At 39.2% G+C, this 22,143-nt stretch overlaps 1 protein-coding gene across 5 annotated transcripts in view; it reads left to right on the top strand.

Moving 5' to 3' along the window:
• The first annotated feature begins 17,355 nt into the window (after positions 1–17,355).
• The window catches only part of NEK7 (NIMA related kinase 7), a 145,048-nt gene continuing 140,260 nt past the window's right edge, over positions 17,356–22,143 (top strand). For 2 of the 5 annotated variants that reach the window (XM_003893351.5, XM_021929003.2), the window contains exon 1: positions 17,528–17,634. The gene's annotated coding sequence lies outside the window, so the exon portion shown is untranslated. Of the gene's footprint in view, positions 17,635–18,026; positions 18,358–22,143 lie in introns of those variants that run through there. The other 3 variants (XM_021928997.2, XM_021929023.2, XM_021929007.2) reach the window with 3 other exon arrangements.

The following is a 22,143-nucleotide window of genomic DNA, read 5'->3' as shown; positions in this document are numbered from 1 at the left end:
TCTTATGCCTTCACATCCTTATAGCTTAGCTCACACTTATTATATATATATATACACACACACATATATATATCACTGTTTCTAAGTTTATAGCTTAGCTCCCCCATATATATATGACCCATATATGTATATTAGATACATATATATATCTCCCACAATTTCCTCATCCACTTGTTGATTGATGGGCATTTGGGCTGGTTCCATATTTTTGCAATTGCAAATTGTGCTGCTATAAACATGTGTGTGCAAGTATCTGTTTTGTATAATGACTCCTTTTCCTCTGGGTAGGTATACAGTAGTGGGATTGCTGGATCAAATGGTAGTTCTACTTTTAGTTCTTTAAGGAATCTCCACACTGTTTTCCATAGTGGTTGTACTAGTTTACATTCCCACTAGCAGTGTAAAAGTGCTCTCTTTTCTCTACAGCCCTACCAACATCTATTAGCTTCTGATTTTTGGACTATAGCTATTCTTGCAGGAGTAAGGTGGTATCGCATTGTGCTTTTCATTTGCAATTTCCCTGATAATTAGTGATGTTGAACATTTTTTCATATGTTTGCTGGCCATCTGTATATCTTCTGAGAACTGTCTTTTCATGTCCTTAGCCCACTTTTTGATGGGATTGGTTTCTTCTTGCTAATTTGATTTCCTTGTAGATTCTGGATATTAGTCATTTGTGGGATGTACAGATGGCGAAGATTTTCTCCCACTCTGTGGGTTTACTCTGTTTACTCTGCTGATTGTTTCTCTTGCTGGGCAGAAGTTTTTTAGTTTAATTAAATCCCATCTATTTATCTTTGTTTTTGTTGCACTTGCTTTTGGGTTCTTGGTCACAGAGCTGTTGCCTAAGCCAATGTCTAGGGGTTTTTCCGAAGTTATCTGCTAGAATTTTTATGGTTTCAGGCCTTAGATTTAAGTCCTCGATCCACCTTGAGTTGATTTTTGTATAAGGTGAGAAATGAGGATCCAGTTTCATTCTCTACATGTGGCTTGCCAATCACCCAGCACTATTTGTTGAATAGGGTGTCCTTTCCTCACTTTATGTTTTTGTTTGCTTCATTGAAGATAAGTAGGCTGTAAGTATTTGGCTTTATTTATGGGTTCCCTATTCTATCCAGTTGGTCTATGTGTCTATTTTTTATACCAGTACCATGGTGTTTGGTGACTATGGCTTTATAGTATAGTTTGAAGTCAGGTAATGTGATGCCTCCAGATTTGTTCTTTTTGCTTAGTTTTGCTTTGGCTATGTGGGCTCTTTTTTGATTCTATATGAATTTTAGGATTTTTTGTCTAGTTGTATGAAGAATGATGGTACTATTTTGATGGGAATTGCATTGAATTTGTAGATTGCTTTTGGCAGTATGATCATTTTCACAATATTGATTCCACCCATTCATGAGCATGGGATGTGTTTCAATTTGTTTGTGTCATCTATAATTTTTTTCAGCAGTGTTTTGTAGTTTTCCTTGTAGAAGTCTTTTACTTCCTTGGTTAGGTGTATTCCTAAGTATTTTATTTTATTTTTTGGCAGCTATTGTAAAAGGGGTTGAGCTCTTGATTTGATTCTTTGGTTGCTGCTGGTGTATAGCAGAGCTACTGATTTGTGTACACTAATTTTTGTATTCTGAAACTTTGCTGAATTCATTTATCAGTCCCAGGAGCTTTTTTGAAGGAGTCTTGTTAGTGTTTTCTAGGTATACAATCATATTATAAGCAAACAGCGACAGTTTGACTTCCCCTTTACCAATTCGGATGCCCTTTATTTCTTTCTGTTATCTGACTGCTCTGGCTAGGAATTCCAGTACTAAGCTGAATAGAAGTGGTGAGTGGGCATCCTTGTCTCATTCCAGTTCTCAGGGGGAATGCTTTCAACTTTTCCACATTCAGTATTATGATGGCTGTGAGTTTGTCATAGACGGCTTTTATTACATTAATGCATGTCCCTTCTATGCTGATTTTGCTGAAGGCTTTAATTATAGAGATTCTGGATTTTGTGACATGCTTTTTCTGTGTCTGTTGAGATGATCATGTGATTTTTTTGTTTATGTGCTGTATCACATTTATTGACTTGTGTATGTTAAACCATCCATTCCTGCATCCCTGGTATGAAACTCATTGATTCGGTGGATTATCTTTTTGATACGCTGTTGGATTTGGTTAGCTAGTATTTTGTTGAGGATTTTTCCATCTATGTTCATCAGAGATATTGACCTATAGTTTTCTTTTTTTTGTCGTGTCCTTTCCTGGTTTTGGTATTAAGGTGATACTGGCTTCATAGGACGATTTAGGGAGGATTCCCTCTTTATATTTGTGGAATAGTGTCAATAGGATTCATACCAATTCTTCTTTGAATGTCTGATATAATCCAGCTGTGGATCCATCTGGTCCCTTTTTGGATTTTTTGGTTGGCAATTTTTCAATCTCGCTGCTTGTTATTGGTCTGTTCAGAGTTTCTATTTCTTCCTGGTTTAATCTAGGAGGGTTGTATATTTCCAGGGTTTTATCCATCTCCTCCAGGTTTTCTAGTTTATGCATGTAAAGGCATTCACAGTAGCCTTGTATGATCTTTTGTATTTCTGTGGTATTGGTTGTAATATCTCTCATTTTGTTTCCAATTGAGGTTGTTTGGATCTTCTCTCTTGTTTTCTTGGTTTATCTCCCTAATGGTCTATCAATTTTATTTATCTCTTCAAGGAACCAGCTTTTTGTTTCATTTATCTTTTGTATTTTTTTGGTTTTAATTTCATTTAGTTCTGCTCTGATCTTTGTTATTTCTCTTCTTCTGCTGGGTTTGGGCTTGGCTTGTTCTTGTTTATTTATCTCCTTGGGGTGTGATCTTAGATTGTCTATTTGTGCTCTTTCAGACTTTTTGATGTATGCATTTGAGGCTATGAACTTTCCTCTTAGCACTGCCTTTGCTGTATCCCAGAGGGTTTGATAGATTCCGTCACTATTATCATTCAGTTCAAAGAAATGTAAATTTCCATCTTGATTTCATTGTTTACCCACTGATCATTCAGGAGCAGGTTACTTAATTTCCATGTGTTTGCATAGGTTCTGTGGGTTCCTTTTGGAGTTGACTTCCAATTTTATTCCACCATGGTCTGAGAGAGTACTTGGTATAATTTCAATTTTCTTAAATTTATTGAGACTTGTTTTGTGACCTTTTATGCTCTACCTTGGAGAAGATTCCATGTGCTGATGAATAAAATGTATATTCTGCAGTTGTTGGGTAGAATGTTCTGTATCTGTTAAGTCCATTTGTTCTAGGGTATAGTTTAAATCCATTGGTTTTTTGTTGACTTTCTGTCTTGATGACCTGTCTAATGCTGTCAGTGGAGTATTGAAGTCCCTACTATTATTGTGTTGCTGTCTCTCATTTCTTAGGACTAGTAGTAATTGTTTTATAAATTTAGGAGCTCCACTGTTAGGTGAATATATATTTAGGATTGTGATATTTTCCTGTTAGACAAGTCCTTTTATCATTATATAATGTTAATATATAATGTCTTTTAATATATGTTTTATATATAATGTTTATTTGTTTTTTTAACTGCTGTTGTCTTAAAGTTGGTTTTGTCTGATATAAGAATACCTGCTCTGCCTCACTTTAGGTGTCCATTTGCATGGAATAGCTTTTCCCACTCCCTTAACTTAAGTTTATGTGAATCCTTACGTGTTAAATGAGTCTCTTGAAGACAGCAGATACTTGGTTGGTGAATTCTTATCCTTTGGTTGGTGAATTCAAGCAATTCTCCTGTTTCAGCCTCCTGAGTAGCTGGGATTACAGGCATTCGCCACCATGACCTGCTAATTTTTTTTGTATTTTTAATAGAGATGTGGTTCACCACGCTGGTCTCGAACTCCTGACCTCGGCCTCCCACAGTGCTGAGATTACAACGTGAGCCGCAGCGCCTGGCCTTTTTTATTTTCAATGTTTTTCTTTAAGTCCAAATCTGTCTCATTGATAGAAATCACAATACAATTTGGAATGGTACAAAACTTCCAGCTAGGAACTTTGACATATTTGTGGGCCTGAATTGTTTCAGTGCCCCCTTGGCATGTGTTTACAGTGGCATAGTGTTTCTGGCTATTAGATAAAGTATAAAATAATACTTTCTATAACCACTTTAAAATTTCTGATATTAAATTTTTATCCGTTTACTCAGGTATTTGGAGTCTCCCTGTTTAAAATACTAGAAGTATTATTCAGTGTTTAAAGAAGAAAAAGGAAAAGAAAAAAAAACTAGTAGAACTTTCCCAAGACTTTATTATCCTGTGGGATAGACTGTTTCGGAAGTTAAATTCTCCTTCCTTGTTTCCCAACACATCTACTGGGATCTCTCTTAAAGGTGCGGTGACTAATCTTTTACCCTTGAAAAAAAATGATCATGTTAGTGAATGCTGACTCTGCCTTTCAGTTTCTTAGCCACAAATGTCATTTTGCTACTGTATCTGAAGCCATTGCTTTGACAGCTTCAAATTGTCTAGTACAGTGCACAGGAAGTTTTCTTGAATTATTGATAAATCTGCATAATTTAGGGAAGTAGAAAATGGCAACTCAGGAGAATTAACAGTTGTTCTAATCCTTTATTCGGGGATATGGCATTTTTACATGTGTTGCAGAGAAGGAAGATCTCATAACTAAATAGCTCATTTTATAGAAAGACTATTTATATAGGGAGACATAAAGGACATTTGGATGAGAAATCTTATTCATCAGTGTATGCCCTGGATACTTTGTACTTTATAGTGAGTATTCAACAAATATTTATTGAACACTCACTATAAAGTACATTTGTTGAACAATATGGCTCTATCTAGATATACATATATATATATATAGGGCTCTCTCTATATACAAATACTTATTGAACACTCACTATAAAGTACATTTGTTGAACAATATGGGTCTATCTATCTATCTATCTATCTATCTATATATGGCATTCTCTCTCTATAGACAGATAGATAGATATAGATAGATAGATAGAGAGCCATATTGCTTGCTTTCAATCTCAGCAGATCCCTAAAATTCAGTTTCAAGTTACGATGTCAGCAAAAGGAATGGAGCTTGATCTAATGTTCAAACTGTAAACTACCTCAAGGTAGTAGTTCATAAGATGTCTGAAAAATATTGAGTATTACTGTAATTCCTTCAAATATTTAAAATATTCTTAAATAGTCCTACATGAGGCCTTTTTGGCAATCTCATTCACAGTTTGAGCAAATAATGTGTTACCAACAACAGTTAGAATACTGAAGTGTGTTAGTCCATTTTCACACTGCTAGAAAGATACTACTTGAGACTAAGTAATTTATAAAGGAAAGAGGTTTAATTGGCTCATAGTTCCACATGGCTGGGGAGGCCTCAGGAAACTTTCAATCATGGTGGAAGGTGAAGAGGAAGCAAGGGCTGTCTTCACATGGAGGCAGGAGAGAGAAGAGTGAAAGTGCAGTAAAAACGGCCATTTATAAAACCATCAGTTCTCCTGAGAACTCCCTCACTATTGCAAGAACAGCATGGGGAAACCACCCCCATGATCCAATCGCCTCCCACCAAGTCTCTTCCTCCACATGTGGGCATTAAAATTCTAGATGAGATTTGGGTGGGGACACAGAGCCAAACCAGACATGAAGGTACCAATAATTTTCTTAAGAAAAATAGATACATTCAGTTATATTTTAGAATAACATCAATCACTCATTGACTTTCTGATAAGTGTTTTTGGAGCTGGAGGAAAAGCAATGGCTATAACAGCTAAGGATATAGTAATTGAACATAACCAATGCTTATCTAATCTGTGCTCCAGCATCTGAAAATGACTATCATTCATATGTTTGGTAATTATGACTTAAGGCAATATTTTTATCACAGGCAAAATTTACATATGTGTACATTTCAATATCTGGATATACTATTACTCTCTTCCCCCATGTCACAAAGGTGGACATCATCCCCAGAAGGGAAAAAAAATCTGGTCAAGACAGTGGTTTTGAACCTTTCTATGTATTATAACCACCTGGGAAGTCATCAAAAATGCGGATTTCTGGACTCCTAGGACCAATCTCTGAAATTTCATAGTCTTGGAGTTTGGCAATGATAGTTTTAAAAAGCTCTTCAGATGATCTGATACAGACCATCTTTTGAGAAATATTGATTCAAGGGACTACAGTTTTGCACAGTGAAACAAGTAACAAGATAAATGAGTATCTTTTATATATGTCTTATCAATGTGCTGTCTGGCATGTGTGTGTACATACAGAAGGTTCACGTGCATTCTTCCAATATCTGAAGATGATGTTATTAAGCCAATGCCAGTTGTACAAGCACTTAGCATGATAGTGGTAGAATTTATGGTGGTTCAAAATCATATTATTGAATGTTTTGAATGTTCTTTATATATCTTATTCTTTTTAACTCCCAGAGGACTTAACTTTATCCCTTAACACTTTATATCACCTGGAGTATGTCATACAAAGTGTCAGCCATAAGTAGTAACTCAATGAATATTAATTAGTAATGGTTCTTAACCTAGGTGGAACATTAAGATCACCTGGAAAACACTGAAAAGATACTAATGTCAAGGACACTCCCCAAACCAATGGAATCAGAATATCTGCAGATTGGGGTCTGGTACAGCCAGGGTTGAGAATCACTGAGCAATACACTTTCCCTAGATCTCGAGTGTTACCAATTGCATACATTCCAAATTTATATGATTGGGCTTATGAGTATATGTGTGTGTATGTGCATACGTGTTTACATGGGTTTTTTTCCTGCCAAAATTCATAATGACAGATATATAAAACACTATATTTTTTTCCTTTTCTTGGATGCATGAGGAGAGCGTTCTCCAATTTAGCCAAATATCTATTTGAAGTAAAAATTTTGGTCCAGAAACCATGCCTTACTTAACAGAATCTTAAAAGATCTTTCCTGAAATGCATACACTGTTTAAAATGAAATATTCACTGTTCAATTTAGAATTTAAGAAATTATAATTCTTTTTTTTTTTTTTTTTGAGATGGAGTCTTGCACTGTCACCCAGGCTGGAGTGCAGTGGCACGATCTCGGCTCACTGCAAGCTCCACCTCCCCGGTTCACACCATTCTCCTGCCTTAGCCTCCCAAGTAGCTGGGACTACAGGTGCCCACCACCATGCCTGGCTAATTTTTTGTACTTTTAATAGAGACGGGGTTTCACCATGTTAGCCAGGATGGTCTCGATCTCCTGACCTCATGATCCACCTGCCTCAGCCTCCCAAAGTCCTGGGATTACAGGCATGAGCCACCACGCCCAGCCAGAATTCATTGTTTTAATAACTGACATAATAATTGAATGAGTTTACTGATGAAAATATGATGACTTGAATAAAAATAAATATTAAATTAAGAACACAATGAACTATCACTAGCAAAAATCCTGGGATGGCATTCATTTAGCTAGCTGGAATTACAATTGTTTGTTATTTCCATCTGTTCTGGGCACACCCACTAGAGTGGCCAAAAATAAAAAGAATGAAAATATCAAACATTGGTTTGGATGTGGAGCAACATTGCTGGTAAGAGACACAAAACTGTACCTATTGTAAAATCCAGAATACATAACGCTAATTTATGGTGATAGAAACCATGTAGGATGAGGGAACTGGCTGGGAAGAAACTTTCTAGGCTGATGAAATCTATATTTTGGTTAAACCAATATACATATTTGTTAAAAATAATCAGTTATAATCTCCACAATAATAGTCTGTATAATTAATATTTGTACCTTTTTCTGTAAATAATCATATTTCAATATAGTACTCTTAGACATATTACGTGAATCAAGTTCTAACTATTTTATAAAGTAAAAAAGTAATTATCTCCAAGATTTTAAGACTGGGGAAAGCCAATACGTCTATTTTCTCTTTTATAATAATATTGATTGGGCACTCTACATTATCTCATTGAATACTTAGAAATGATTTGTGTTAAGTATCATTAAGCCTATTTTTGAGATGAGGAAACTAAGACTTGATGAATGTTCCAGGAGGCCATGAATTGGCTAGGAGGAGGAAGAAATGGAGCCCCTGATTTAATGGTCATGATATTTAGCAGCAGAGGTAGGCAGTAAATGTCATCCTTCGAGAACTCTCAGGCTAAAAAACTTCAGGATATTTTTCTGCTCGGGTCTGCTGCCTAGGCCAGGTGTAAGATGTCGTAGGGCTGTAGGTTCCCTCTGAGGCTTCTGGATTTGGGGAGGGTTCAGGAAACTCTCATCTTGTTCTCACTAGGTCATATTACCAAAGGCTTCAGTCTTATAAATGATTTTAAGTGTATGAAATTGCCTAAGTACTCCTGCAGAAGCAGCTTTTACATTTCGTCTGAATCTATCTGTTCCAAAAGTACACTCACTCTGAAAGCAGAGACTTGCAGGAGGTGCTGAGCACACAGAATGAAGAAGTGGGACAGTCTACCATCTTATTTAAGATGACAAATTACAATGGAAAACCAGTATATTGACTTGTGTAACTGAGAAGTCTACCGGAGTCTGACTTCAGGCATGGTACAATCGAAGGTCAGGAATCTGTCCTCCTCCAACTTTCAGCTCTTCTTCCTGTGCATCACGTTGTTTTCAGGCAGGCTTCTCTGGTTCTATGGCTGAGACGGCATTGAGGAGTTCTGGGGTTACAGTATATTCTTTCTGGATGGTTCCAACAAAACTCTTGGGGCCCACATTCATTGAGCTAGCTCGAATAACAATTATTTGTTATTCTCATCTATTTGAGGCATTTACTATTTTTCTCACTTCATCTGTTGGAAATGTGGAGGTATAGTGTGTCTCACCCTGCACTACTTGCTATCACTTGGAAGAGAGTCTGCTTGGCAACTATTATCATTTTGTTTTTTTCTTATATATGCTTCCTCATAATTAAGCTACACAGTCACTTGGCAGTGAAAGGTGCTTTATTCATAATGACCAAATTACTAGATGTGCTTTATGAAGTGTTATTTTTTCATTAAAGACTTTCCATTATTTCAGATTTTTAAAAATTTACTGAAACAATGAAATACAGCAAACATTGAGCTGTAAAGTATATAATTCTAAATAGAACAGCTTGTGCAAAAATAAGTAGACTCAATTTAACGCCTTACTCACATAATCCTTACAGAAAATTTATTTACAATTTGCATTTGAAACCCAGATTTTGATTAAAATGTTTGTTTCTCTTAAAGTGGATTCACTGTAATGTACCATTGTATCATAGTTCATTGATTCTAGTTCATTGAACATAAATTGCATTCTAACCTCACAGATGTTAAATGCTAAAAAAAAAATTGACTTAGAAACGATGAAACGTCGTATTTGCAGATTCCACTGGATTTGTAATGCATGAGAATAAGTTAATAATTATGTCTGGGGAAAGAAAGAAGGAAAGAAGGAAGGAAGGAAGGAGGAAGGGAAGAAGATTGTGGAGAGGGAGTAGGAAGGAAGGAAAGTAAAAAATAAAGCAGAAAAGAATAAACCACAGGCATAGTTCTGAGGTTTTCTTGGTGGAAAAGTTTTCCAACTTTTCTTTTCATGGATGGAAACTTTATTAGGTCAACAGCAATTTGGCTGCTCCCAAGTTAATGAAAATGAAGCCACTGAGTAGACATATACGTATTTCCAGGACTATGAGCTCCTGCATGCTTTTCTTCCATGTGTAAGGAAGGAAAAACAGATGTAGCTGCCTCAGGACTTCAGTGTAGGTGCTGTACCATGCTGGTTCCTTTATACCCTTCAGATATTACTTTAAATGTCACTTCCTCAGATAAGCATTCCTGGACTACCCTATCTAAACTATGTACCTTCTTATTATTTCCTCTTAGAGAAACTTATCCTTTGTTCTCTTCAGACTGTCTACTTATCCCCATAGGGGGCTCACTAAGTAGGCTTAGAGTGTAACTCATTTCCAAAAGCATATATAATTTGACAGAGATCTCAAAGATCGAAAAAACATTTAAGAACCAAAGGAATTAAAGTCTATGTGCAAGTTTCAGATCGAAAAACAAACACATGCACTAAGAGTTATTAACCTCAAAAACAGAAAACTCAAATTGTATCATTACTACATGATAGTAAATGAGAACAAAACTCTGTACCCAAGGCAATGAGAGTGAAGGAAACATGGAGGTCACCTTGACTTACCTACATGTTTCCCTGGTGCTGTACTGCTACTAAGTTATATGTAAGATTATGTGATGCTAGCCCATCTTCTTACTTCTGGACAGGTTACTTTTAAACCAAGCCAGAGAGATGAGCTGTATTCCTTTTAATATTTTATTAGAGAGGGTGAGAGCCTACCCTGCAAATTTAGGAACTCTTTCTTAGACTAAATTTGAAGCCATATCTTTTGTAAATTTTTAATGTAATGTTTCACTTTAAGACACTTTATTACACTGTTTTTACTGATGAAGGAGAGGGGTGAGTTTATTAGTACATAAGTTTGTTCTCCTCTTGCTATCACAGGACATTATATCTGGGAAAACACCCATGTAGTTTGTGATAGTTGGCACCTCTGTTCTCAACTTCAGTTCCACCATCTTTTTCCTTTGCATCAGTTACAATCTATCATCCTAGGTAAAATCCAGAGGGAAAAGACTCCTGAAATTCCACCCCAAAGCTGCACTGCCTTTAGAACTAATTCATGAGGTATTGCCTCATCATAGTGTGAACATCTCTACATATAGTAACTGATACAAGTTTCAGATGATATGTTTCAGATGATATGATTATTCTGACGATGATGATGTTTCAGATCATATGATTATTCTGACGTAATATAATCTCACGATGGGCGCAATGGCTCACTCCTGTAATCCCAGCACTTTGGGAGGCCAAGGTGGGTGGATCACCTGAGGTTGGGAGATTGAGACCACCCTGACCAACATGGAGAAACCCCGTCTCTATTAAAAATACAAAATTAGCCGGGTGTGGTGGCACATGCCTGTAATCCCAGCTATTCAGGAAGCTGAGGCAGGAGAATTGCTTGAACCCAGGAGGCGGAGGTTGCGGTGAGCTGGAGATTGCGTCATTGCACTCCAGCCTGCACAGCAAGAACGAAACTCCGTCTCAAAAAAAAAAAAAAAAAAAAAATATATATATATATATACACACACACACACACACACATATATATAATCTCTCTACATATTTATAGTTCAAGACAGCATGATAACCTCACTAATCATGTATTAATAATAAAGGTTTGGTTATGTAGCAACTACAGGCATGTATTTTTTAAAAAAATTATACAGGAAGTTAAAATTAACTGATACGACTTAGTTCATTTTCATTTTTCCAGTCATCTCTATTTACATTATATTTTCAAACATCCTATTGTAAAATAGTAAAACATACCTGACTGTACTCTTATATAGGAGTCATAGGATGTAGACCAGATAAAATACTAATTTCATTTAATTTAGAACATAAAGAAGTAATATTTTTGTTATTTACTTGTCTTCAGAAAAAAGTTATTTTTTTATCTTTCAATTTGAACAAGGAGAGGACAAATAAAAACAGAGGTTTAAACAGTTGCATATTTTGGTTGCTGAAATGGTACATTATATTAATATATATACACACATATATTTTAGAAACATATATAAACACCTTTATAATAATTTAAAGGCTCTACAGATTAAACATATTTTATGCAATAGGTAATAATTATGTAGTAATAAATAATACTGATTGGCAAACACAACAGTATTGTCCAATTACGATTGTTTGCAGTTTCCATGAAGTGACATTCTACTGTTTGTCTTCTACCACTTGAAAGAACAGATTATCCCATAAGCCTATAGATAAATATTGCCTGGCCTTCTCCAGTGCTTGAAGATTTATGAATTTAAAGGTTCTTGCCCTTACTTTTAAGGAAGAGGTGGCACTTCATGAAGTTTGTAATCATATCTCTTACTTTTTCCCCCAGATTCTCAAGCTTTGGAAATGACACTGTGTTAATTCTGGAAAATGTTGTTCCAGGTGCTCCTTCCTCTACACAATGCTAACATTTGCCTGGAAAAGTTGGAGGAGTGATTAAATAATTAAAATATCTCTATAATTTGAATCTTATCTAATGGTGATTCCATGGCAGAATTATGGAGAATGTCTAGGCTGTTTATGATTAACTAGGTTTGTTATTATAGTGTAGCGCCTGCTTTCAGCATGTCTTTGGATTCGATGTGGCATGATTCCAAATCCGTTTTTACTCACATCCTTCCTGCATTTTCAAATAGACGGAACATTAACACTGCAAGTGAATTGCTGAAGAAATAATTACTGAGATATTTTAAAGCGCACTTCTGCCATTAAGTGGAACAACTGAAAAAAGAAATGGAAGAGATATATGTTTTAAGCAATAAAAGCTTAAGTATGAACAAAGAGGGTTCAAAAGATGAAAGTAGTACTAATGCAACTTTTCACTTTTTATATTTTTTGGGATATACTTTTGGCTCTGTAGCCGAAGGATGGCCTCTGGATTTAACTATGAGGAAATACTAAAAGTAAACCGAAATACTTATAATCTTCTATTTTCTTTTCTATTAAGAAACAGACAATTGTTTCTAATGCTCAGACCTGAGTGGATCTGCTGCAACCCAAGACTGAACTGAGGAGCACGGAAGAGGGTATGTCAGAAGACAGAGAGAGAGAGAGAGGGAGGGAGAGAAGGAGGGAGGGAGGGAGAGAGAGAGAGAGAGAGAAAACAGAGAGATGATACAGGACTCTAAAATCTTTATATTTAGCTTTGTGAAATCACAATTAACATCTCTACCAGGTAGACACATGCACACATACCAAATACGCCAAAGAAACCTATAATTTAAAAAATTATCTTTGGGATTTGATTACTGTCTCACCACAGCTCTCTGTTAGTACAAGAAAATTGAAGGGTGCTTGTGAACACTCGTGACTGAAAATGCCACCATTGTTGAGGATATTAGGTTCTGTGAAATGGCTTCATGGTTTGGCTCCACATCAAGGATGGGGTGTGCAAGAATGAAAAGGGAAATAATTTCTGAATATATTTCCTTCATTGCTGTGACTTATTGCTTACTGCATATTGGCCCTTTGGCTTTTATACTATAAAAAAACATAAGTTCAGCTATATTCTGTTGGCCAAAGGAAATCATGACATAAACTGCTAGTTGTACTGTTTCTTTCCTGTTTTGCAACCAATATAAAATACTACATTTCTCTACATTAAAAATATACATAGTATATTGAAATGCTTCCTCAGTTTTATAACTACTATAAAAATAGCCAGGAAAAGCCACTGGCGGTAATGCCACTATTTTTAACCATGAACTGTATTCTCAAAATACCATAACTAGATAATTGGGACATAGGAGAGTTGTCTTTCTGTGATTTTGAATTCTAGGGATTTGATGTGAGAATAAATTTTAGGTTGATTTTATTGTTTTAATGGGAAGTTCATCTGCATGATCCATTAACAATGAAATGCAAGAGGCCATTAAAGGTGAAAAAGTAACTTTCCACTATTTTTCATGGGTGTTTTCAAAGTAAGATAAAGATTTATTTTCTGACACTGTACAGTGACCACAGCCAGGGCCAGAGAAAAGTGATCTCCCTTGAGTTGTCTGCAGTCTGCACTCTGACTTCCTCCTCTTGGCCCAGTTTAGTCCAGACATTTCAACAGCTTGACTAAGCCTCATCACCAGTTAGCTGCCAAATTCAGTGGCTGCCAATACCACTAGTAGCTTTTTAAATACACCTGTTGCCAGCACTATGTTTGAGTCAAGAAGGCTAGACCTTTCTGGTCTACCCCAGTGGCTAAGATCTCTTTCAAAGGAGAATTATTTTTAGTATTACCTCATCATTTTTCCTTAAGAAAATGTTTTTCTGGGAAACTTCTCTCCTTACAGAGAAATTGCATTTACACTGATCGCAGTACATAACATCCCATCTGGGTTAGCCTAGGGAGAAAGAGTTGTTTCAATAATTGATATTACCTCTAATTTTTAATTTTGTGGGGCCAGTAAGATATACGAACAATAAAACATAACAACTTGGTGTAATCTGAGAGGTTTCAAGTGTAACAATCAAAAACCACTTACAGCAAAGTTAATCTGATAGTTAACGGTATGTATTGCATGGTAATTAGGTATAAACACTAAGCAGTTCGTATAAAGGAGTATAATTAATGTGTTTCATGAAGCCAAACAAACATTTTTGGAGCAAGCTTGGTGGGGAGATGAATAGAAAAGCAGTTAAAGCTAGATTCTGCTCTAAAGATCCCTGGATCAGAGATCCTCTTTGGTCAGGTTTTTCTGGGTTTCCATTGGCATTTGCTCACAGCCAGGAGGCCAGTGGCCAGGAACAACTTTCCCTATCCACCACAAAGGTGATAAAAAGCTAAAGAGAAAAAGTGTGGTGGATTCAGATCTGACAACCTTCCCAACCTCTGAAACACTGTATGACTATTTAGCTCTAGCTTAGCAGTACTTTAAGGTGAAGAAATAGGACATATCAGAGCATTTCAATACTTTGGGCACCGTATAACCACTGATAAGGATTCTTCCTAGACAGTCTTTTCAGCTAGTAGGACTTCATGAGCTCATTTTGATCCATTTGACTATGAGTCAGTGTTCTCAAGGTGTATGTGTTTTGCTTTTACCAATGGAATACTTGGTCATAGATAATCTGTAGTTTATTAAAATACAAACACACCAAAAACACCAAACTGGCTGGGCACAGTGGCTCATGCCACTTTGGGAGGCCAAGGCGGGCAGATCATTTGAGTTCACGAGTTTGAGACCAGCCTGGTCAACATGGTGAAACGCTGTCTGTACTAAAAATACAAAAATTAGTCAGACGTGACAGCACATGCCTGTAATCCCAGCTACTCGGGAGGCTGAGGCAGGAGAATCACTTGAACCCGGGAGGCGGAGGTTGCAGTGAGCTGAGATCACGTCACTGTACTCCAGTCTGGGTGACAGAGCAAGATGTTGTCTCAAAAACAAACAAAACGAAAACAAAAACAAAAACAAAAAACCTTACACATACATCTGGTCTGAGGTTGACATGTCTTTACTCTGAGGATATCTGGTTATTTTTTTCCTGCAACATGTGCCTGTGTATGACGCAAGTGACACTGTTTCTATTTGACTGACAGATTTGGTGTGACCTGATAAAATGATCTGGTTCAAGTTCCAATTTCATTGACTTCATTCTTGCCTCCTTTCTTACCTGACATTCAATACATCAGCAAATTTTGTTTGCTCTTAGAGATGGAATCTCACCATTTTTACCACCTGTACTCTGGTCTGTCATCAATGTATTTTACCTGGATCATTACAATAGTCTTCTAACATCTACTTGCTCTTATGCTCAATCTGTTCTCCACTGTGTAGCTCTTCTCTCCCAACCCAAATCAGATTTGGTCACTCCTCCAATGGCTCTCTTTTTCCTTCAGAATAAATTTTAAAGGTTACAAGGTTTTACAACTATACCCTCCTTGTACTCTACTCCCTCTTCTGATTTAGTCAGCTGCTCTCCCACCGCTCACCGAATTCTAGCCTACAATGACCTCCTGCCTATTTCTCAAACATGCCAAGCCCACTTCCACTTAGGGTCTTTGCATTTGCTGATCCTTCTGTGTAAAATATTCTAACCCTGGGTAGCCAAATGGCTCATTTTCTCACTTCCTTAGTTCTCTGTTAAAATGTCAGAGAGATATTCCCAGACAAACATATTTAAAATAGCATCCTCCCTCCCCATGTCTCCTTACCCTGCTTTATTTTTCTATGACTCACCATCTGGCATAGTAGGTATTTATTGGCTTTTTTTTTTGGCCTTTCCCACTACAATATAAGCTCTATTGGAGCAGGCACTTTATATCTTGGTGAGCTGTTGTATCCTCATTCCTTAGAACATTGCCTAGCCCATTTACGAATACTTGTTGAGCCACATGAATCAAGGCCTCCTCTTGAGATCGTGAACATTTTCATTTATTTATTTATTTTTTTGAGACGGATTTTCGCTCTTTCACCCAGGCTGGAGTGAAGTAACACGATCACTGCTCACTGCAACCTCCTCCCCGCCTCGAGTTCAAGCGATTCTTCTGCCTCAGCCTCCCCAGTAGCTGGGAGTATAGGCGCCTGCCACCACGCTCGGCTAGTTTTTGTGTTTTTAGTAGAGACAGGGTTTCTCCATGTTGGCCAGGCTGGTCTTGAATTCCTGACCTCAGGTGATCCACCCCTACGTGGCCTCCCAAAATGCAAGTATTACAGCCGTGAGCCACCGCGCCCGGCCGTTTTTCTAAAAATAAACTTTCCAGATCTTAACTTCAAGGCTTTAACATTTTAAATGTTTGACCTATAACCTACTCATTCTTGGCTCTAATCTTTTTGGCAGGGAAGTTAAACTAGTGAGGCCTATGAACAACAGCAACCATTTAATGAGCATGTCTTATATGCCAAGCTTTGTGCTGAAGCACTTTGCTTTATCTCACTTAATTCTAACTATGGTCCTAGAGGCTGGTATTACAACTAATCTCCTTTTACAGAGGGTTACTGAGACTTGGAGAGGTTAAATAACTTGCAGCTAGGTTACAAAATTAATCACTGAGTTGAGATGAGAATTTAGGCATAGCCGACTCCATACTGCCTCCTAGCCGTCTCCTCCGGTAGTTCATGCCCTGTTACTTAAGTAGCGAAGTTGCTGGTGTCAAAGCATTCCTTTTGCAGTTTCCTGTACTAGGGTTCCGGGTGATTTTGCACATATTTATTTCAAAGATCCTCCGTACCACACCAGGGAGTTTACCTTTTGGAATGTTGTAAAAGCCACTGTCCTCTATGCTGGGACACTTTCATGCAACGTTTGCTTAGCCTAACTCAGGAAAACGCCTTTTGTTTTTGTTTTTTCTCATTTCCCTGCACTCCACATTAAACACAGAGGTAGTTTAAATCACCTGGTAAAAGAAGATGGGATCACAAACGCTGTGGTCCAGAAGAAAGGGAACCCATCAGTGTCTGTTACCGCTTGCAAGTGGGGGCACTTACATATAAAAGAAGAAAAAACAAGTTCTTAAAAAGCAGCGGACCCTGGGTTCGGTGGGAAGTTGGCCTGAAGCCGGGGAAGAGGGCTCAGGGGGCCAGACGCGGTGCCCCGCACCACGCTAGGCCTGACAACCGGAAGAGAGGGGCCCAGGCTCCAGTAGGGAAACCGCCGAGGCTTCCCACACTTCAAGGAGCGCCAGGGACGCAGGCGGGAAGCCTCCATCGGGCAGCCGGCCGGGACCCACGGCGCGGGGAGGGGCCGGCGCCCGCCCCGCCCCTCTCCTCGGGGATGCCGGGATGTTTACACTCCTGACAGCGGCGGCCGCAGAAGGAGGAGCGGGAGTCGCGGGAGGATGGGCCGCCGCTAGGTTCGCACTCCGGACGCGCCTCGCAGTGCGCAGGGTGGGTGCCCCGCGCCTGCAGCGTCCGCCGGGGCGGCGCGGCGGGAGGTGGCCGATCGGCTCCGGGCCTTGCAGCCTCAGCCCCCAGTCCAGCGTGCTTTCCGACGGCGGCGCCGCGCCGAGCCACCCGCCCGCCCAAGGTCCCTCGCGGGCGGGAGAACGGAAAACTCCCAACTTCCTGGTGAGTCGCTGCCCAGGGTTCAGGCGCCCGGACCGGCCAGCTCCTGCCGGGAGGAGCCGCCTGCGGGAGTCGGGCCGGGAGAGGGAGGTCGGGACCGCGCGGGGCGGCCTCCTGGATCCCCTCGCTAGGAGTAGGTGGGGCGGGGCGCGCCGCGCTCGAGACGGATGGGGGTTTCGGTCTTGTTCGTTGGCAGCGGTGGGAGGGGGCGGTAGGAAACTTCATACCTGGCACCGGCTCTGGAGGCCCGAGGCCGCCAAGGGCGCCGCGGTAACTAAGAAACTCAGCGGCCACTGCGGCGGCGGCAACAGGTCTTTGGTTCCAGGACCTGAGGAACTTAAGCGAAGTCCCGCCTCCCGGCGGATGCTCATTGGCGACGTCGGTTATTTATCTCTCGCGGATTGGTGAAGTCCATCTGTCAGGATTCGGCAGCAGCCTGACTTAGGAAAGTGAAGTGCGCTGGGAGAGAGTGGGTGGTGGGAGCCGGCAGATAGGGGAGAATTCGAAGTGGCCTCAGAAGTACAGGGAGCGTGAGAGGTCTGTTGGAGAATGAACTTGGAGAGACTCGGGATTACAAAATGTCGGAAAGAGGGATTGCGAGGCAATAGCGAACTTTGCTGGTGATGGTGGCAATGGAAAAGAAATTGAAAACTGAGGCCAAAGTCAGAAAAGGGGAGCCAAAGGAAAACAGAGAAAAGTGACAAGACCGTATGACCGCAGAACAGTGTAAGGAAGCGGGCACAACCTAGAGGATGCTGCCTTGAGAGCTAAAGAACTTCTGTTGCCTCCTTTACACTGTAGGCCTTCACTCCTAAAACCGCAGCATCCTCTAGTCTTGCACTGGGAGCTGACTGGGGTGGCGGAGAGATGATGTATTAGCCGATGAATCGTGTTCTCGCCTAGCTGTAGTCCTCATTGGGGAGAAATGCTAAAAATATACTTAGTTTACAGTAAGATACATGCTGCTGTCCTTGCGCAATTCTGGTGACTGAACTGAAAATCAGAAATACACAGAAATAAAATGGTTATTCTCCTTTGAGGTTAACGAGCTCAAGGATGCAATTGAAAACATCAAATTTCCATAGTTTGTAGAGCCTAATGTACCCATCGTAATTGGAACCACTGTTTCTAATTCCTCCTCCAAGGAATTTACAGTTTCAAGGGTATGCACACTCCCTCCAGGCGACAGCAGTATGTCTTGTCAGGTTGCATTAGAGAATTAAAAGTACAGAGTATGTGTGTTATAAATATGTTTTGTTCAGGACCTTAAGCTGCTGGTGGTGTGGTCGAAGAATGGCATAGTACTTGCACTAAAAAACTACAGAATGTTTGGGACAACCGGTCAAACCCTGAAAACGGTGAACAGTAAAACAAGAGATACAGTTAACCCTCCAATGCTTTGTGGCAAGTCTTGTTGAATGGCCGCTGAGTATTCTTGGTTTGTAACACTTGGTGATGGCCACGTGCTCTTGAAACAGTTAACTTAAAATTTCAGCAGTTATTTTAGTTCCAGAGCAAGGAATCTTCTCTCTTTCGGCGAGATCCAGTCCACAGCTTGCTTCACTCCTAAAACAGCGGCATCCTCTATTTGGTCTCGCACGGGGAGCTGGCTGGGGTAGGGGAGAGGTGTTGAAGCTTTGAAAAAGCTTTGCCTCTCGGAGGACTCAAGGGGCAGAAACTGTATGGGGCGAGAGGAAGGCCTGCGAAATAAAAAGGCAAAGGAACCCTTTGAGGAGGCTAGTTGCCTTTTCGGGGCCAGTGTGTGTGGGAGCTCGGGGACCCTCCCGGAGGTGCGGGCCTGAGATTCCGCTGGGTGGCGGGAGACTCCGCCCTCCAGAGGATTGACGGCCTTCGCAGCCAAAGCGCAGCGAGGAACTCGCGTTCGGGAGGGCGGATACTTCCTACTCCAGCCCGGGGCTCGGAGAAGGCCGCATTAGTTCTTTCTCCAGGGATGTGTGCCGAGGGACATTAGGCTGAGGGCTAGCCGGGAGAAATAAATACATAAAGGGGGAGGGGGCTTAAGTTTTCCCTGAGCCATCCTAGGTGTCCCGTTTCGTGTTTCGGCTGCACCTAGAACTTAACTAGTTCTACTGAAAGTTTATAGTAGATAAGAAGCGAAGTTGTTCAGCAGACTAAATATAGTCCATGTGACTGAGGGGGTTTTACTCTGCAATTATCTGAAAATGAAAACCACTAAATGTCAGAATCTAAATCGTTAGGCGTTTTCACAGCTTCTTGGGAATCTTTCCATGGTTAAAAATCTTACCAATTTAACAAGAATTTTATTTCCAAGCGTAGACTCATTTTATAGTCTAAACTACTATTTATTTATTTAGATAATACATGTAGCACCCACCATTCTTTTCCCTCTTTCATATTTTCCTGTCTGGACAAATTCGAGTTCGTTTCCATCCCAGTAAAACAGCATTTACCTCAAGATTGAGGAAAACACGTATGGTATGATGGCTGTGGACTAGTGGAGGAGGGGAGATTTGATGACTCTGTAGCTAACGTACCTGATTAATAAATTAAAAATCAGCATTGCATTGTAATGACCAGAAGTCCAGTGCAGTTACAGTTTGTGTAAATAAGTGCTTAACCTCATAACGACCCTATCGCCCCAAATCTTTCCTGGTGCTTGCAGTTGATAGTTTCGGGCTCTTATTGTAAACGTTTAAGTATTCTTTTTTTCCCCTCAATTACTGCGAATTTATTGAAATATAAACTTCTTTTTTTCACTTAAATATGTGGTCTGAGATGACATTAGAGACTTTTACGGTGTTTCCAGAACCAAACACTATTTTCCTAGCAACTATCTGATGTTGTAAGAATGTATCTCTGTAGTATTACAAACATCGCCACCATTCAGGGTACCTGAGAACTGGGCCTGAGAGCAGGGCCGGTAAGTGTTAGTGATTATGCACTTTTGGGCGGAAAAAAAAAGTTAAGTAGGTAATTCCAAAATTTCTTTCAGGTTTTGTTTCCCTTGATTTTTTTTTTAATAGGCTTTAGTATTTTAAAAATGCACAGTGTAGTATTTAAAAAAAGCACAGTGTAGCTGCAGCTGCAGCTGCACAGAACAGCACTCTGTCCTCATTCCCGGTTTCATTCACATTAAAATATTTACCCCTTCGAATAGTTGTTGGAAAATTACGAGGGTAGATATTTCAGTGCATCGTTTATAAAACATATCAAACTTAATGTACGACTTAAGGGTGTCTTGGAAATGACATGTATGATTACTGTTTGCTCAGTAATCATACTGAATTGTTTTGTCAGCACTTCAGCATTTATATAAATATATAGCAAGATGTTTTAAGACGCATTTCTTTACTCTTTTGAGACTTTTTCAATTTAATTCTCCCCCCCACCCATTTTTATAGGGAATATGGATGAATACTGTTTGGTTACATAATTATAATCAAATATATGTATTTGTAGAACATAATGGTAGTTCAGAAATTTTAAATTGATACAATTCAATCTCAGAGTTATAAAACTTCTAAACTGCTGAGTTCTCCTTTGGTAATTAATAGTTTGATTATTCCTAGGTGTTATGTATTTTCACAAATTTTCTTTTATTCTGAAGAAAACACTTAGAGAATATACTTCGTGCTTTTCAGTGGGCAGTGGGAATGAGGACGACAGATGATCATGAAGCGTTCCTTAATTAATATTTTTGAGCAGGGTAACTTCTTTTTTAACCTTTGTGAAAATAATTGCCCTGCCATACTATTTAGGTAATGAGGTTATACAGTGAGTGGTTTTGTTGTAATAGCTATCAAAGTGTTAAGCAGAACAATATATACATGAACAAAACTGATTTTAGCGGTCTATAAAAATGATTTAGAAATACGTGTTTTAGGTTATGTAATGGAAATAGGCCTTTTTGTAAATCTTGTTACTACTCTTCTGTTGGTAGTAGGTAAGGGCTACTTTTTCAGTCCAGTCTGCTTTTTTGTAGACTAGTGGTTCACAAATTTTTTCTCTGAAGGGTCACATAGTAAATATTTCTGGCTTTGTGAGCTCTGTGATTGCATCTGCTGCCATTGTAGCCAGATACAGTACCTGACCAAGTGGGCATAGGTGTGTTCAAATAAAACTTTATTTATACAAATAGGCTGGTAGCTTCCCCCTGCTCTAGAAGATAATACCAGAGGTCTAAATATGGTGCTATGCCATTGACGTTGGGTTGATATGGAATTTTCCACAACAGCGTTTTATATTTTGTTTTTGTCCTTATACTCTTGTGACAATTTGTTGATCTTCTACAGTTCCCTCAGAATAATGCCCAGCTATCCGTTTCCAAATTTTGTGTTTCATTTCAGAGTTTGTCAACATATGAACCTCTTTTAGGTTTATCCACCTTTTCAGGTTTCTTCACCATTCTTTGCTTCTGGGGGATCCCACTCCTATCCTGTGACATTGGATTAATGCCTCTCTGTGGCTCCCTGCTTCTTACTAAAGCGACATAGAATCTAATGTCAGTCATTTATCTTTACTAAATGAAAA

This window comes from Papio anubis, chromosome 1, assembly GCF_008728515.1.
Source record: "Papio anubis isolate 15944 chromosome 1, Panubis1.0, whole genome shotgun sequence".
Taxonomy (NCBI): Eukaryota; Metazoa; Chordata; class Mammalia; order Primates; family Cercopithecidae; genus Papio; species Papio anubis.
This window is presented reverse-complemented; position numbering and strand designations above follow the sequence as displayed.